We start from the raw sequence: 18472 nt of genomic DNA, 5'->3' as shown, positions 1-18472 counted from the left end.
GTATTATTATTAGTAACAATAATACGACTACTACTACTAGTAGTAGTAGTAAGACCCATACACATATATTTTCCCAAGTTAAATTCACGGATTACATCTCCAATCTCCAAATCATTTGAGGTAAAAGACAGGTGTGAGGCAAGAAGACGGCGTTTCACCACTCCTATTCAATTGCGACCTAGAAAAGGTCACCAGGGAACAGAGATAGATAATAGTCTCAAGCGAGGACCAGAATGGGATAAATATTGGTTGTGGATAAAGTGTGCTCATGTTCGATAATCAACACGGGTGATGTACTTCTGGTAGACAAAAGCACACGATCACGAAGCAGGTTGAAGAATTACAAAATGTGACTGCACAAAATAGGATAGTATTTTTCTTAGAAATAAATAGGTGGGAACTGTGTGTGGAAGCCACGGCTGCAGGTCTTTTGGACGTGGAATGCGTCGCATGGTTGACGGTGGTGTTAGAAACAAGTCGGTGAGCAGAGTTTACTTTTGGAGATTTATTTATTTATTTATTTATTTATTTATTTGTTTATTTATTTATTTATTTATTTATTTATTTATTTATTTATTTATTTATTTAGGCTTTCCTCGTGTAAATGTTGTGAAATCACGCTGTTTCAAATCTCCATGGACTCTATTACATTCTGCTGCGTTTTTTCGGAAGGGGGTGCCTGGACGAGGCGGTAAAGACGAGGTCGGTTTATCTTGAAGGACGTGGGTTAGATTCCCCGTCAGGAATTCGAAACATTGAGGAAACGAGTTTTCCACTTCCGGAGGTGAAGATGGCCCTGAGGTTCACTCAGTCTACACCAAAAACGAGTACCAGGTTAATTCTTGGGGGCAAAGGGCGTGCCCAATAAGTGCCGAGTTTACGGATAGTCGAAGCCTTTACCTTCCACCCCTCCCAGGGCCTTCACGGCCTGTTGGGAGATGACTTTGCTTTGTTTGGCTTTGTGTATCTATCTCCATAGGTAAGACGGGAGCTCGGTTGCGGCTCGTGATGCTCGGCCGCCACGGCTTTTTTACGCTATACAGTATATCTTGTGCATGTTCGTATCTCTTTGACTCATTCGTTCTACTTGTTTTATTTGGAGTAGACCATTGTTTAAATTTAGAAATTTCATAACTTTTCTCAATTTTAAAATTTCACAATTTTTCACGATCCTAGTCAAGTTTTCTCCCAAATATGGTTACATATATCGATAGATCTCGCATTTAAAAAAAATGCTAGGCCTATTTGTTCGGGGCGTCGACCCATGTGGACCCTACTGGGACCATATTGTATGAACCTGCCTTTAATTGGAATGGCGGTAGTGTGGAATGTTGTGTGTGAAGAAAGGAAGATTAGATCTCTCATAGTCGAAATGAATACACCTCACGCCGCGGTCCCTAGTTATACTAATTTCACCTCACGCGCAGATAGGCTGACCAACTGTTGAAGGAAGAAAGAGGGGCAAGACAGTCAAGAAAGGGGGACATTGCACAAGAATTTGGGGTACAGCTACATTTTTAGCTGTAATTTTAAAACGACAAAAATGGTAACATTTACAAATGCATTATGTTGAAAGTGTCCCCCCACCTTTTTTTTTTTTAAACCAAGATACTCTCACTGAAGTAATAACATAGAAACATATATTTCACAGAACTTGGATTCGTCCGGAAACACTGTCTACCGCCATTCCTGTCCCCAGTGACGTCGATCCATACACCATTGCAGTCTAGCATGTTTATACGCATTAGTCAAGGGTAGGCGGAGAAGTGGATTTCGCGCCGGTAACCCAGACCGTAATAAACGGGGACGGAGTGTCACTCCTCATAGTGTACAATGTGTAACACTGTTCCACTGTTGCGCCAGAGCCGCCGAGAAGGACGCAGATCTGTCCCGCAATGCCATTCGGATGAGGTGTTGATCTTTTCGGTGGGGGTGGTCTGGGTGGTGCGACCAGACCCATCTCGTCGTGTTCTACGGCCTTCTGTGAACCTTTCTGTACACACCCGTTGCACTGCCGACACACTTCGTCTCACACGGGCAACAATTTCCCAGATGGATTCATCACGTTCTCTCATGCCAAAAATGCGCCTTCTTTCAAACTCACTCATTTGACGGTACGGTCCTCGCATACATCTGCGAGGCATCCTGCACGTCAGTTCAAGTCAGACTAATCCATTACCTTCTGTTTATAGCGACAATGAGAGTCGCAGGCACATTTTACCAGTCGGTGTTGCACCGAGATATCGATGTGGACCTTGAACCTGAGGGCCGACATGGTTCAAATGCTAATCATTTCTTCAGAACATAATAATTCACCTGTCCTGTGAATATAAACTTCCTATCTGTAGTCCTTCAAGGTGTTCTGGTTTTTATGAACATGAGTGTATTTTTGAAATCGTTGAAGGAAGTCTGGTATACAGTACACTTTCTTAGGGCACGAGGATTTTTACCACAGGACCCAATATTAGAAGAAAACGATAGACGAACACTGCGTCAAAACAGCAAATACATACTCAAAGTACCGAGCTCGATAGCTGCGGTCGCTTAAGTGCGGCCAGTATCCAGTATTCGGGAGATAGTGGGTTCGAACCCCACTGTCGGCAGCCTGAAGATGGTTTCCCGTGGTTTCCCATTTTCACATCAGGCAAATGCTGGGGCTGTACTTTAATTAAGGCCACGACCACTTCCTTCCTATTCCTAGGTCTTTCCTATCCCATCGTCGCCATAAGACCTATCTGTGTCGGTGCGACGTAAAACAAATAGCGTACTCAAAGTGGATCTCAGGAACAGAAGTTTAACTAAGTTTGAAAAAATCCACCGTGTTTAGAAATTTAAATACTACCCTCATTGGGAATGAGGAGGCGCTAAGAGAGAGGGCGAGGGGGATGGGTATGGCTTGCATCTCCATTCAAGCCAAATGTAATAATAATAATAATAATAATAATAATAATAATAATAATAATAATAATAATAATAATAATAATAATCATAATAATAATTTCGTATGAATATTGCTGGAATGATGCAGTCCTTCTAAAGTAGACCCTTCGATGAGGGTGGGTAGGGTCTGATGTGCACAAGAAAATGGGTGTTATTGCGGTGTAAGGTAGTGTTCTGTGTGGTGTGTGTTGCAGGAATGTTGAGGCCAGCACAAACACCAGTCCTCAAGGCAAGGGGAGTAACCATTAATTAACCCGGTCGGGAATCGAGCCCAGGGCTCTGTGAACTTAGCCAAGGAGCCGGATAATGAAAAAAAAACATTTTTTGTACGGTGATATGGACCAGTGTGTCTATGAGGCATAATCCTCGCCTTGTTGTTTGTTAGGGTGACCATCCGTAGGCCTACTGATTTACGCCGTACAGCTCCTTTTCCTTAATAAGCTGTCCTGAGGAATATAAATGCCTTCCAGCCACAAATACACTCACTGGACTTTTTTTAAAGTAATGAACAACATGTGGACTATTGAGAAAACTCAATTAAAATATTGAAACTTTCATATACCGAAAAATAACCTAATTTACCGGCTCAGCTAGATTTTGAAGATCTGCAGGCCGCTATCTCTAGTGGATTCCACACTTTAGTTCGAAAAAAACCAACAATGTTATTATGGACCCATGGACCTATTAAAGATCGCTTATCAGGATCTGGTCATCCTAATAGTCTATATATACGGGAGTCTCAGTCGAGTTGCCGGTTGTTCCTTGTGCCGTGTCTGGGCAAGTGGATGATGCAATAGCCGCCTGACTCATATAGTTTGCCCAGTGATGCCACAGTCTCAGCAAGTCAGCGATAAGGTTCCATACAGCGTACAGCACGATTGCTGCTTATAGAACAGTAGTTGATCGGTTTAGTGCTTTCCATGGCTTATGAATTAGTCTAAGTGTTAAACAGCTTATTTTCTTGTGCTGTAGATTTTTAAAGTACGAGTCCGAGGGAGAAGGTAATTCCGCGAACAATTTGCGAGAACACGAGTGCCAACGCATTATAGAATTAAGAATATGTTGAATAAATTCAAAACTGTGGGTTTAGTAATAAACAAAAGACGAGTGAAACGACGTAATATTGAAAGATAAGTTCTGACGGTACTTAGAAGGAGTTCCGTTTACTGTGTGCCTGGATGGATAGAAGGGAGTAGGGGATATAGTTACCATGGAAACGTGGGCAATTCCACTACGGTTGCTATGGAGATAATCTTGCTGGCCGGCTCGTGTTGCCTGGAGTTAGCAAAGCACTCACTTCTGAGCTATGTACAACAGAACACAGCGGTCTGAACGAACGAATAAGTAAGCCGCAAGCGAAGGAAGGAGAAAGGAATGCAGGAATGTGTCATCACCGTGCAATGCTCCCACCTCCAGCCCTATCTGTCAAAACGCTTATTTTAATATTACAGGTATACTGTCTGAACTGACGAAAAAATTCAGGATATAAGGTATGTGAAAGACTTGAGCGATCCCGTCCGCCCCTCAAAAATCTTGAAGGAAACTGGCTCAGCAAAATGTGAGGCTTCATATTATTCTGGATAGTGGGTGGCAAGAAAACAGAAATGCAAACCTTACAAAGTCACGAAAGTGCAAAGTTTAAGCCCAAGAGATCCGATTGCAAGAACACATTATTGAAGTTGGTTTCTTCAGTCTGTCAACAGTGGTGTATTAAATCCTGATTAGTGCTGTTATCTGATGAGGCGTGGTTTTATTTGCAAGGTCATGTACAGGTAAACCCCGTTATACGCGGATTCGTTATCCGCGATTTCGCATATATGCGATTTTGGTTTTAAGTCTAGTGCTTTCATCTGTTAACAGTACGTGGAAACTATAATGCCCTAAAGCGGATAGACATGCGTTCCGAACTCTGTGACGTACACTATATTGCGCGTCAAGGTTGCAAGCGCATCTTCTGCCGTGTTTGTCGAGATGTGAATCGTCAGTTCCGACCAGCAGAGCTGTGAAATTACACTTAACAGATTTCATATTTAAAATGCCGGGTAAAAAGGAAAAAAAGCGTGTACGAAAGTCGTATTCGTTAGATACAAAGTTAGAATTTTCGGATCACTATGAGAAACGTGAGCGTGTTGTTGACATTCAGCGTGCTTTGGGACTTCCTGAATCCACTGCAAGAACTATTCGTGACAATGTGCAATCAGTTCGATAAACTGCTCAATCTTCTACTAACATAAGTGTGGCTAGAGTGACCAAATCTCACTCGGAAGCGATGGAAAGAATGGATTGGATTTAGCATCACAACCAACAACACATGCCTCTCTCTGGAGCTGCTATTCAAGCTAAAGCCAGGAGCTTGTATGCAGAGTTTAATTTATTATTGTGTTTTTCAGTGTTAAATTTTAAGTGTACAAAATTTTGCATTAAAATGTGTTTCAGAAACATGATAATGGTTATATTTGTAAAAGCGCTAAGAATCTCTGATATTTTAAACTTAATATGTGAGTCAACGGATACCTAACCCTATATTTTACATATAAAATGACTCTCGATTTACGCGAATTCGCTATGCGCGAAAATTCTGCGGAACACAACTATCGCGTATAACGAGGTATACCTGTAAATTCGGCAAAAAACCGGTCTTGGTCACGCTGGAATTCAAGAATAAATCATGAAGCTACACTTCATGACCTCAAACTAGGAGTTTGGTGCGTTATTAGTGCTAAAAGAATCGTAAGGCCATTTTTTTAACGACAGCGTTAATTCTGACCAATAAAGGCCATTAATACTGAACAATTATTTTTCCTCAATTGACTGAACAGAAAAGGTCACTCGGATATTTCCAACAAGACAAGGCTAGGCCTACAGCACATACCGCTCGTAACTCACTGAATGCAGAATGGGCATTGAATAATTAGTGCAGGTTTATGACCAGTTCCCTTTCCCCAGTTAACGCTTTGCGACTTCTCTTTTTTGGGGTAGTTTGTAAGGCAGAGTGCGTAGAAGTAAATTCTGCACCATAGAATAATTGACAAATGCAATACGCACCGAAATTTTGAAGATTCATAAGGCTGAACTGCAGGTTGTGAACGCTACAACGCTTGTCATCAGGCTAAGGGAGAGAATTTTCACCAGCTCTGTAATTAGGTAAGTTTTGTTGTTTTTCTATCTGTTTTACCTCTCTAGTTATTCATTAATCGAAGTTACTTAATTTCTCACACTCAGGAACTAGGTGTTTGTGTTCGTCTTTACATACTTCCTCATTTATACATATCACTATGGTTCGGAAGTTTATGACCGAAAGTACAAAGTATGCAAGCAAATATGCCCTAAAACTAGCTAAATAGGACCGAAAATATATAAAATATGACTTATGGAATTCGATGATAATGTTACTGTTTTTACGTCCCATTAACTACCTTCTCGGTTTTCGGAGACGCCGAGGTGCCAAACTTTTGTCCCGCGGGAGTTCTTTTACGTGCCATTAAATCTACCACTACGAGACTGACGTATTTGAGCACCTTCAAATACCACCGAACTGAGCCAGGATCGAACCTACCTAGTTGGGCTCAGAAGATCAGCGCTCTAGCATTCGAGCTACTCCGCCCGCCTATGGAATTTAGGGGTAGTACCATAAGTACAACAAAACACTCATTCCTCCCCTTAAGGGGGAGGCGGGCCTCTGAGACGGTGACGCCATCTTTCAGGCCGGGAGATTTGCTGCGGTGAAGGAGATGCTCGGGGAAGGTGAGGGGTTGGCGGTCGTGGCCTATACTAGGAACTGTCCCGGCATTCGCCTTAGTGCAGGAGAATGGAAAACCACGGAAAACCATCCGCAGGACAGCCGACGGTTGGGGCTAGCCATGAGGTCCCGTCTCCCGAATGTACAAGCGTAGAGCCACGGTAGAGCCGTGGCCACCCCTCCTTTGCTCGGTTGGTCGGTCAGAGTGTAAAGCTGTTGGACCACGGACCAGCCGTGGCCACTTTTGGGCCGAGAACTACACTGCATCTACCGACTACCATAAGTAGGCTACGTCGTAAGTACCATAAAATGATTAGCGATAATACAGCAGACACATTAAGTCGCTTTACTGCCGCTGCCTTAACTTTACACGCTTTACGAAAGATAATTGTTCCGTCGGTACTGAAGATCTCTTCACCGAACCCTTTCACGTAATTTCTTTATTTTACACCTTCACTGCACTTTAATTTAGGCATGAAGGGAGTTAATTGTAGTACTACAAGTGTGACCAATCTGCTGAAATTCGTCGGCTGCGAAGGAAAAAGGGCTGTAACTATACCCCTCAAGGACGACCTGGGCGAGAGAAAACATGGAATTTTCTTGTTTGATAATTGCTTCTGAATTAAATTATGTATAGGCCCTATGTACTGAAGTGACATTCTCCTCAATGAGACGTGCGAACAGTAACTCTATCTCAGAATCAGGTCTTCTAAACGACCTAACTCTCTATTCCGGAAAAAGACAGAAAATACAGGCTATCTACTACAGTTTTTGGAAATCCTGAGTTTGAAACTGGACGCAGATAACATGTACCTTCGTAACATTTTTGGTAACATGTACCTTGTTAAAAACGCATCAATTTAGACTAAAAATGCTCAAAATATAACCACATATCTCCTTTAAAATGAGCAAAATATGAGCAAAACCACAAAAACGGTCGAAATATGCACACATAAGCAACACCAAACTGCTTTGCACGGGAGTAGGGACCCATAATTCACACTTATTTTTCAGATATCTTGTTAATTAATTTTTAATGGCGTGTGGCCTCCGAAGAGGCTTGGTGCAGGTCTTAAGTTGACACCGTATAGGCGACCTGCGCGTCTGCCTAAGATGAATTATAATGAAGACGGCACACACACACACACACACACACACACACACACACCCACACACACACCCAAGCCTCAAGCGATAGGAGTTAACCAATGAAGGTGAAAATCCCCGACCCGGTCGGGAATCAAACCAGGGACCTCTGGATTAAAGGCCAGCACGCTAACCATTTAGCCATTGAGCCGGACAGATTTCTGGTAAAATGAGCTCAGGAAAGAAATATGACTTTTCCTTAACATCCGAACCTTACAAATCACACTACAGCACCAACCACCACAGAAACACATAAATCTGGCCCCGGGAAAGACAACCGACCTTAAAATGGGTTTAATTCATACTCAGTGTTAACCCCAGGAGCCTACGAGAAGACCAGTAAGAAAAAAGGGCAATAATAGTCATTTTTCTGTACTGTGTAATCTTGATAGATCGAGTTGAATGGGACTGAGGTTACCTCCAACTATCGAAAATTCGAAATTTGGAGAGAGGGAAGAGGGTAAAGTACAATTCCACAGATAATTGTCATTCCAAGTATGTTTTTGCCAATTTTATTCTATCGATAGACATTTAGATATTTGCGTGTATTACCATAGGGCTCTTCGCCTCTGAATTTCACTTTACGTCAGCACTTCATCAGTGTTCTGTAAGACAGGATTACGTGGTGAAGCTGCTCCACGTGCTGTAAGCTTAACTTACAGATTCCTCGTTGGGTTTCAAAATTATTTACATATTTAAAATAATTTCTTCTTCTCCTCCTCCTTCCTGTTCAGCCCATCTGTAGCCCTACAGCGTTAAAGCATTGACTACCTCCAGCTCTTTGTTGTTCACCTTTAACTTAACTCTTGAATAGTTAAAAATGTTATTTGATTAGCGCCCCTTTCATTACTATTAGCTCACTTGAGGATCAGCGCTAGTGACGACTTCCGGATTCCAAAATCGTGGGCTCTAACTTGGTGACCCCCTATGGAAAAGGGTGGTAGAATAAAATCTACGGCATCCCCTGTCTGTCGTAAAAGGTGATTAAAAGGGGCCCCATAGGCTCTGAAATTGGAAGCGTGGGTTGGTGACCACGGGGGCGTTATATGAGTCCTGACGTTGCTTACACTTACTTGTACCAGGTTTCTCACTTTCATCTATCCTAACTGACCTTCCTTGGTCAACTCTAGTTCTTTTCCGACCCCAACGGTATTAGGTCACAAGGCCTAGGGAGTCTTTCATTTTCGTGCCATTCGTGGCCCTTTTCTTCCTTTGGCCGATACCTTCATTTTTAGAAGTGTCGGGTCCCTTCTATTTTTTTCTCTCTGATTAGTGTTAATAGACAATGATTGCCCAGTTGTACTTCCTCTTAAAACAATAATCACCACCACCACCACCTCTAACTCGGCAGGGATTGTCAAGGTTTTAAAAGCCAGAAAGGAAAATTTGCGATTTATGACGACATGTAAACGATATCTGGTGACATAGTTGGTGCTTACGAGACAAAATAAACCAAAACTCAACCATAGGTCAACCAACACGGTTCCAATTTTTATGCCATCTGGTATAATAAAACAGAACGTCGAAATTGACTCACAGGCGTCCTTCATAGTAGCTGGAATTATTATTATTATTATTATTATTATTATTATTATTATTATTAATATTACCGAGCGAGTTGGCCGTGTGTTTAGAAGCGCGCAGCTGTGAGCTTGCAATCAGGAGATAGTGGGTTCGAACCCCACTGTCGGCAGCACTGAAGATTTTTTTTCGTGTTTTCCCGTTTTCACATCAGGCAAATGTGAAAACTTTAGGCTACGCCTGCTTCCATCTCACTCCTAGACCTTCCCTACCTCTTCATCACCATAGGACCTATCTGTGTCGGTACGACGTAAAGCTACTTGTAAAATGTATTATTATTGGTTCGTTATGCCCAACTAAGGTGCACGTTTGAAGTTATTTAATACAATGTTTCTTTTCTTCCCAATACCTCAATTCCTTTCTGCGTTCTTGAGTCCATCCCGTACATTTTATTTTAGGTTTCTGTGTAAATGTAATGTATATTAATTTACTAAGCTTCTGAAGGTTGTTCTATCTTGAATGGTTTCATACCAATTTCTTGATCTTCGTTCATTCCTACTAACCAATAGCTGCGGGTTTACAGGAATAGTCTAGTGCTCTCTTCGTCAGGCTGTTGTTATCCATTCTGTGTAGGTGTCCGCTTTATTCTAATTGTATCTGCGATTTTTTCTGTGATTTGATCAATTTGATCAATTTCCTGTGGTTTATTTTTAACCCAAATTCCATTTTCGTATTTTAGTCACAGAATGTTTCTGAGAAATTTACTCTCTTGTTTTTCGATGCGTTTTATTTGTGATCTGATGCCAGTTATCAGGGTTTCGGATTCATAACATGCCTCTGGTTTGATGACTGTGTTGTAGTGTCTAATTTTGCATTTTCATGTAGCTTTTTGTTGCTGTTGTTGTTGTCGTGTCTGTTCCAGGTGATTTCGTAAACTCTTCGCAGCCTAGCAGATCTTTGTTTACATCCAGATTTTAATCAGGCTGCCGGGATGTTTGTCCAACAGGAGTTCTTCTACATGCCGGAAGTTAATGACACGAATTTATCACGTGTTTAACCTGGAATGCCCACGAACTCTCAAGATTCTATAACAGTGATTGATCCTACATTATGTATTGAGTGTTTGTTACTAGCGGACAGCTACGTGGAAAGTACAGTGATATATAACCAAACCAAACCCCATGGCATTACAGCCCTTGAAGGGTCTTGGCCTACCAAGCGACCGCTGCTTCTTTTCTTTTCAAATTGTAAATTTTTTTAAGCAATAACAAATAATCAGGTACAAAAGTTCAGCTCGTGAGCTCAAGAAACAACGTTAGAAACTCCTAGAACAATGAGACAACATGATTTAACAACCTGAGCTTGAAGCTCCCCAGTTACAAATTTAACAAGAGCAGCAAATGAATCCACAAGGAAACTGAGCTCAAAAATTGCTACATTTACAAGGAGCTTCTTTGCTCCCCCCCAAATTACTCTCTAGGAGACTATTCTAAAAATGTCGGGCCTCTTAAAGGCACAATCTAAATATTACAAAAACAAAACAGTATTCAATGTCTTATCTGCTCCATAGTAACATTTAAAAGGAAATGAATAATGGAAGTTAACTTTAACAGGGGTAACAAGTACCCATTCTACACGGCCTTAGGTAACAAAAGAAAAGGGTAAAGTTACCGGCCGAAAATCAAAATGTTAGGAGGCGACCTCATGCACTCCTCTGAAATGCCCTAGAAAAACACCTAAAACCGTATTTGGGCTGATGGCCCTAAGTTACAGAGGCTAAGCCTATACTACAGAGGTGACTAGATGGGGGGAAGGTTTAAATTACAAGGAAAAGATACATTTAAAGTTTACGAAAACATAGTCACCTCAAGACCAAGTTGAAGGCGAATAAAAGAGGGTTCCCACCCTTTATTCCCTAGGTACATGAAGATCTTAAAACAGATGTAGAATTCACATGGCCGGATTACATTAAAAATAATTTTGAAAACTTCCTCTCGAGTTAACTTTCTGAGACTATTACATGATTAAATGTCTGCCATTACCTTGAGCTGGTGGACCTTCCGGAGGTGGACGAGGCAAGCCCTTCCGTGCCTCCACAACTAACACACTCTACTGCTGGACTGGAGCGATCAAAAGACAATATGGCCCGAAAGGTCCCAGTTTTTATAGCGGAGAGGAAGGTTCTAGATTTCTCTGGGCCAAAACCCTGACACACCCACAATTTCCATTGGACAATCACAATTTTCTCATTGGTGAATTAAATAAATGTACAAAATTCCCTATTGGCTACAATATTAAGTTGGCGGGAAGAGATAGAAGTGCTAGTAACCTTAGAACACCAAAACAATCTACAAACAACTCAGTTTTACCAACTAATGACAAAAACATTTCTCTTGAAAATTAATTGTCCATCCTCTCATCATAGGGAGCACCTACGTTGATAGTAGAGACATCTGTCAATGAATGTTCAAACTTCTTCTGAAATTCATAGTTGATGTAATGGATGGCCTTCTAAAAGGCGCTTATATTGAATTCACGGAGCGGGTTTACCTCCGGCACAGACCTCCACCCCCTAAAGTCCTTCCACGGTCGACACAGCTTTGAAATTTTACATTTTAGAACATTTTGAATTTGAAGATTGAAGGCAGACATTTCTTGATGGAGGATTCGTTTGTAAGTTATTACACCGCATATAAGTCGGGCCCCTCAAGTACCCTCAAATACATCTCTCCCGCTACCTTGAGAGGGGTAGCCATGGTGATGGTCGCCCCGAACTAACTACTGAAGTTCTGCCCAAGGATGAAGTGGGCGGGTGTAGAACCGCACCTCAGCCCTTACTATCAATGACGGGGCTCAAGTTTGCCGTCGTGAAAGAGATTGGACTAGAGCGGGGTAGGCCCTTATCCCGCGCCAGCATCACTCGCCCGTTGTTGTGACACGGCCTCAGATGACAATTAGAGCACTAATACAATAATTGTCTGGGCGACAATGACTGTTTTTATGGAGAGACTTTGTTTTATATTTTGTGTTGGTGGTGGAGATCAGGTGGGCGCCATTGAGGATGTGTGTAAGGAATGCAGGCTCGGTTTTTGGAGGCAGGAGCAAGCTAATGGCAGACGGGAAACAAAAGAAAAGGCAAAATCTCTATAAAGGGGATGGTTTGTACAAAGGTTGCTACATAAAAAGAGTACCATATATGCATATTAACAGGGCAGAAGGCCTCAACGTTCAACTTTTATATGAAAGTTTGAGATTCTGAGCAGTTAAGGAAAGAAATATAATTACATTTGCAATGTCATGACTTGGAGGCCTATACTGAAAAACAGATGTGTCATCCAGATTTTACTTGTAAAAAATAAACCCTAAAAATTCTTTCGGTGGCTGCATTGCTCACCAAAAGGGTGACCGGCGTTAAGAAATCCACAATAATGCACGGCCCATGAAATCTGGGGCAAGCTTTCCTGCGGGAACGAAATTTTTCACCATGACTTGATCTCCCACCTTGAAGGTGGCGGGTCTCCGTCCACGATCATATCTCTCTTTAACTTTCTCATGAGAAGTCTTATAGTTACTTTTGGCCTTCTTCCACAGGTCCCTGATATTCTCGGGATCTATTGTCTCTGGCGATATCTTATTGATAGACCATAGATTAGACAACGGCGAGTAAGAAACAAACTTAGACATGAGAGAAGCAGCAATAAACTTGTGTGACTCGTGAACAGTTGAATTTAATGCAAAAGATAACCAATGCAAAGAAGTATCCCACCTAGAATGGTCTTCATGATGAAAAGCTATCAAAGCAGATCGAAGATACGGTTAAGCCGTTCAGCAAGATATGGCTGTGGGTAATAAGCAGATGTTGTGATATGTGAAATGGATAAGTCGAAACAAAATTTGAGAAATAAATTAGAAGTGAATGCCTTGGCATTATCGGAGACTATGTATTGACAAGGACCAAAAGAAGCAAAAATAGTGTTAAGGCAAGAAATTGTAGACTGAGCGGTAGCTAGCTTAGTCGAAAATAGTCACGAGAATCTAGTGAATCCATCTACACACACAATAATGAATTTGTTCCCATTCCCCTTAGATTGAGGGAAGGGTCCGACGTAATCTATATATAAGCACTCCATAAGGTGAGATGCTTGATGAGATGACAATAGCCCTAGCTTAGTGGGAAGGTGGGCTTACTAAGCCAGCAAGATTTGCAGGCTTTAATCGTTTCCCTGATTTCACCGTTCATACTCTTCCAGATGAACATTTCTCTGATTTTTTCTCTGGTTTTGAAGATGCCTAAATGTCCCCCTAATGGAGTCTCATGATGGCACTTGAAGATCATGGGCACAAGAACTGCTGGAGCTACAGCCTTCATTTTATGATCATGCCTTGAGGGACAACACAGAACCCCATTCCTCAGAACAAAAGGAACAACATGTTCCCCAAAGAAAAGGATTTCCATAAAAGGAGCCACCACTGGATTTTCTCGTTGATATTTCTCTATGTCACGGATTAACATAGGCACATCAGTCCAAATAGCACCAACACTAGGAGGCATGGAAATGGGAGGCGAAGTACTTTCCTCATGCTCAATGGAATCAACGTCGCCAGAAAACATGCGCCTTAACCCATCTGCCATCACATTCTCTGATCCCCGAATGTGTCGCACGTCAAATTGGAACGCTGAGATGTGGATCGCCCAACAGGAGATACGTCCCGTACGACGGGGCTTAGTAAAAACCCAACTTAGAGCCTGATTGTCCGTTTCTAACTAAAATTTTACGTGTTCCAGATACAGGCGGAACTTCACCAAGGCAAAAAGGACTGCGAGTCCTTCCAATCCATAGACGGACTACTTGGCTTCTTGAGCTGAAAAGGTTCTAGACTCATAGGCAATAGGTCGCCTTCCGAGTTTCGTTTATTGAAGGACAGCTGCAACTGCAGATGAAGAGACGTCGGTTTGAACTATGAATTTCTTAGAGAAATCTGGCATAGCTAAGACTGGGGGGTTATAGAGAGCTAACTTAGGATCTTCGAACGCAGCTTCCTGCGATGGCCTCCATTCGAACTTGACACCTTTTCTACGAAGTAGGTTTAGGGGTGCCGTCCTATTAACAAAGTTGGGAATAAATTTCCTGAAGAAATTCACCATGCTAATGAACCTAGCAATTCCTTTAACATCTTTAGGTGGTTTGAAGTAACGAATAGCCTGCGTTCTAGTATGGTCTATTGAAAATCCATCGGGCGACACAATATGCACTAAGAAAGATATAGAAGGCTTAGTAAAAGCTACCTTAGATAATGTAACTGTCAACCCAGCCTTACTTCCTTAAGATGATCTAAGCGTTCTTCAAAGGTTTCAAAAAACACCACTACATCGTCAAGATAATGGTAAAGATATTCGAACTTGATGCCGGAGAAGACCCTATCCAGCAGTCTGGTAAGAACAGCCGCGCCCGTGGGGAGCCCGAAAGGTACACGGTTGTATTCGTACAAGTTCCAGTCTGTAGCGAAAGCCGTCAGATGTTTGGATTCTTCCGCCAGAGGAATCTGATTATATGCTTGGTTAAGATAGTGAAGAACTTAGCCTTACGAAACCATGAAAAAAGTGAATGAAGGGGCACTGACTGTAATACGACCTTACGTTTTAAAGCCCTGTAATCAATAACAACCTTGGGGTTTCCTTACAAGAAAAATGGGCGATGAATACGCCGACTTTGCAGGTCGAATAATGCCATCCTTCAACATATGATCAATAATCTCCTTAAGGGCCCTCATATTATGTGGAGATAGACTGTATGTAGATGAAACCTTACCGGAATCGAATCCCTTACCTCAATTTTGTACTCAATAGGTAAGTAACACTACGGGTTTCCGAAAATACATCGGGAAATGGCTGACATGACCTTCGAATACTCTCAGCCTGGTCCTCAGGTAGATGTATAAGGTCTAACGGCTTCTCACTTTGGGTAGGCGAAATAGATGAAGATGAAGCAGACTTACATTTTACAAGAGAAATATTTAAGTTGCTATTACATTTTAATATGCAAGGCCTGCTCTGAAGATCGAGCACATGACCAGAATGCGACATGAAATCGGCCCCCAATATTACAGGGCAAGACAACTGTTTAGCTACGAACAACTTCACTTTCTAAGTAAATTTAGAAATTCGTACTTTAACATGAATGAAGCCTATAATTCTAGGGGTAAATAATTTGCGAAACGAGTTTGACGGAAGAGAAACAATGATCAGGAAATTTACAACAAACTTTCAATTTAGAATACCATTCCTCAGAAATAATCGAGCTCACACTTTCAGACTCTAATAGAGCAGTGACGGGTTCATTATTTATCTCAATATCGAGAAAGGGCACAAAATCTGGGATCTCAGAGGCGATTTTAAGGCATTCCCTTCGGCCTTCAAAAGATAAACATCAGAGGGTTTCTTCCTCACTTTGTTCCGTGCCCGACTTAGCCTGGGCTGAGCCTCGTGAAGCTGAACTTGGTGACTCAGCCGGCTTCCTATCGCCTAAGTTAGTGGAGGCAGCACCAGAAGTAGAACAGGAAGGTTTGCTGTTAGGTGACATACAATTTTTGGCCGGATGGGAGAACGACCCGCACTTAAAATATCCCTGGGATGGCCCTGCTCCATTGGTAGTTCCACTAGGTTTTAAAAAGGGACACTTATTGCGTAAATGTTCTGCCGATCCCCACGCTTAACACTTGTGTGGAGGGAAGGTCCGGCGAGGTGGTGGCCGAGAATTCTTAGAGGACGGTTTTTTTGCTATTTGCTTTACGTCGCACCGACACAGATATGTTTTATGGCGTCGAGGGGATAGGAAATGCCTAGGAATGGGAAGGAAGCGGCCGTGGCCTTAATTAAGGTACAGCCCTAGCATTTGGCTGGTGTGAAAATGGGAAACCACGGAAAACCATCTTCAGGGCTGCCGACAGTGGGGGTCGAACCCACTATCTCCCGATTACTGGATACTGGCCGCACTTAAGCGACTGCAGCTATCGAGGTCGGTCTTAGATGACGGCGGAGGCTCCCTAGCGGCTCGTAAGGTGTCAGCGTACCTCACTCCCTCTGCTGACAATGCCATAGTCTCAAGTTGAGAGAAGGTTTGCTGTCGAGAAGCGAAACATAAATACGACCTGTAGGATGGAGAAATCCCCTCGACGTTGGATTGTTCCATTAGACCTTCTGAGTAATGAAGGGCGAACACCCTCGTATAAAACTTTATGTCTGACTAGGATGAAGCCAGCTAAATTTTCGTCCAACCTTTAGGCTCGGAAATAGTACTTTTGTATTAAGGATGGCATTGGTCTAGCTGGAATGAAATTGGCCAAGAGATGGACATGGATGTCTTCTTTGGATCAAAGACAAAGACAAAGACAAAGACACCTCCGTACAGGCCATGAATGCCCTTGGGGGAGTGGAAGGTAAAGGCTTCCACCATTGTTAACCGCGGCACGTGATGGGATAGAGTGGTTAGCTCTACGCCCGGCCGCCTTTGCCCCCAGGAATTAACCTGGTACTCATTTTTGGTGTAGGCTGAGTGAACCTCAGGGCCATATGCACCTCCGGAAGTGGAAATCTCGTTTCTTAAATTTTACGACTTCCTGACGGGACGCGAACCCACGTCCTTCCGGGCGAACCGAGCACGCCTTTACCGTCTCGGCCAGGCAGCCCCTTTCTATGGATCATCTATCAGCTATTGCCTTCACAATATTATCTGAGAGGACGCCCACAGAATATGGGTAAATAATTTGGAGAATTTGAAAATGAGACAGAGCAAACACCAACGCATGATCCTGGTATCATACTAAAAACCTTAGAAAGAAAATCACCTCGTTAGTTGAACTTATCGAAAATTTTGAGATGCCCTTAAGCAACATGGCTAAGCGGTGGGACAATCTGCTGAAACCTGATGATGTAATAGGGGACGGCATTGGTGGGTGAAGGGGTTCAAAAGCTGCGCTACTGATAAAGAAAGGTGGATGTCGTTGTACATGATCAGACACTTGTTCAGATGGGACAAAAGTTTGTTCTGAGACATCGGATTTCTTACTCTCAGCAGATTTACTAGGGTCCTCTTCCGTTGTTAAGTTTACTGTTCGAAGACAGTCGCTCTTAGCGCTAGCGGCTCCTGACAACCATTGATTAACCTTCTTTGACATGTCGGAAAAGAGTTCAACTAGTTTAATAGCTTCCTTAGCCTGCTTGTCTTTCAGTTTGAGAGACAATAGGTCCCTAGCCCTATTGTAAAATATGGACCAATCTAGCTTGAACACGTTTTAGCTAACTTCCAGAATGTTCGCCCACTTCAAAAAACTTAAAACAGAGGCTAGCTCAGTAGTATTGTCGGTGATGCTGGACAGAGCCTCATCAATATCCTTCTCCTTAAATAGCGGTATACAGATGGGAAGCTCTAACGATTCTTTAAGTTTAGCAGTATCTATAGCAACCCTGCCACCAGACTGGACCTTCTTAAACAAAATTTCATAAATTAACTGCTCCTCGCGCAGATACTATGGTGCAAGGACTTCCATAGACCAGACATACTCAACGAGAAACTAACAAAATTTAGAAAACTCCAGAAACGGAATTTTTTTTAGGAGTTCGGTATCGAACTCTATGAATAGACCAATTCAACCATGCTCTGCAGCCACTTGTTACGGGGATAGCGTGGTTTACAGAGGTGAAAGAATGTGCGGGCATGAATGGGCGGATAGAGAAAAGATCGAATTTTAATTAAAAACTCTAAAATTAGTAATTTTATTTCTTGCCTTTTTTCTTTTCTTTTCAAATTTTAAAATTTGCAAAGCAATAACAAATAATCAGGCACAAAAGTTCAGCTCGTGAGGTCAAGAAACAACGTTAGAAACTCCTAGAACAATGAGACTGAAGTTCCCCAGTTGCAAATTTAACAAGACCACCACAGCTCCCTTCAATACATCGATAAGGAAACTGAGCTCCAAAATTGCTACGTTTTCAAGGAGCGTATTTACTTCCCCCAATTATACTCCAGGAGACTATTCTAAAAATTTTACAAGTTCGGGCCTCTTAAAGGTACAATATAAATTTTACAAAAACAAAACTGTATTCAGTGTGTTATCTGCTCCACAGTT

The sequence above is a fragment of the Anabrus simplex genome, chromosome 7, assembly GCF_040414725.1.
Source record: "Anabrus simplex isolate iqAnaSimp1 chromosome 7, ASM4041472v1, whole genome shotgun sequence".
NCBI lineage: Eukaryota > Metazoa > Arthropoda > Insecta > Orthoptera > Tettigoniidae > Anabrus > Anabrus simplex.
The sequence above is the reverse complement of the archived record's forward strand: the minus strand, read 5'-3'. Positions refer to the sequence as shown.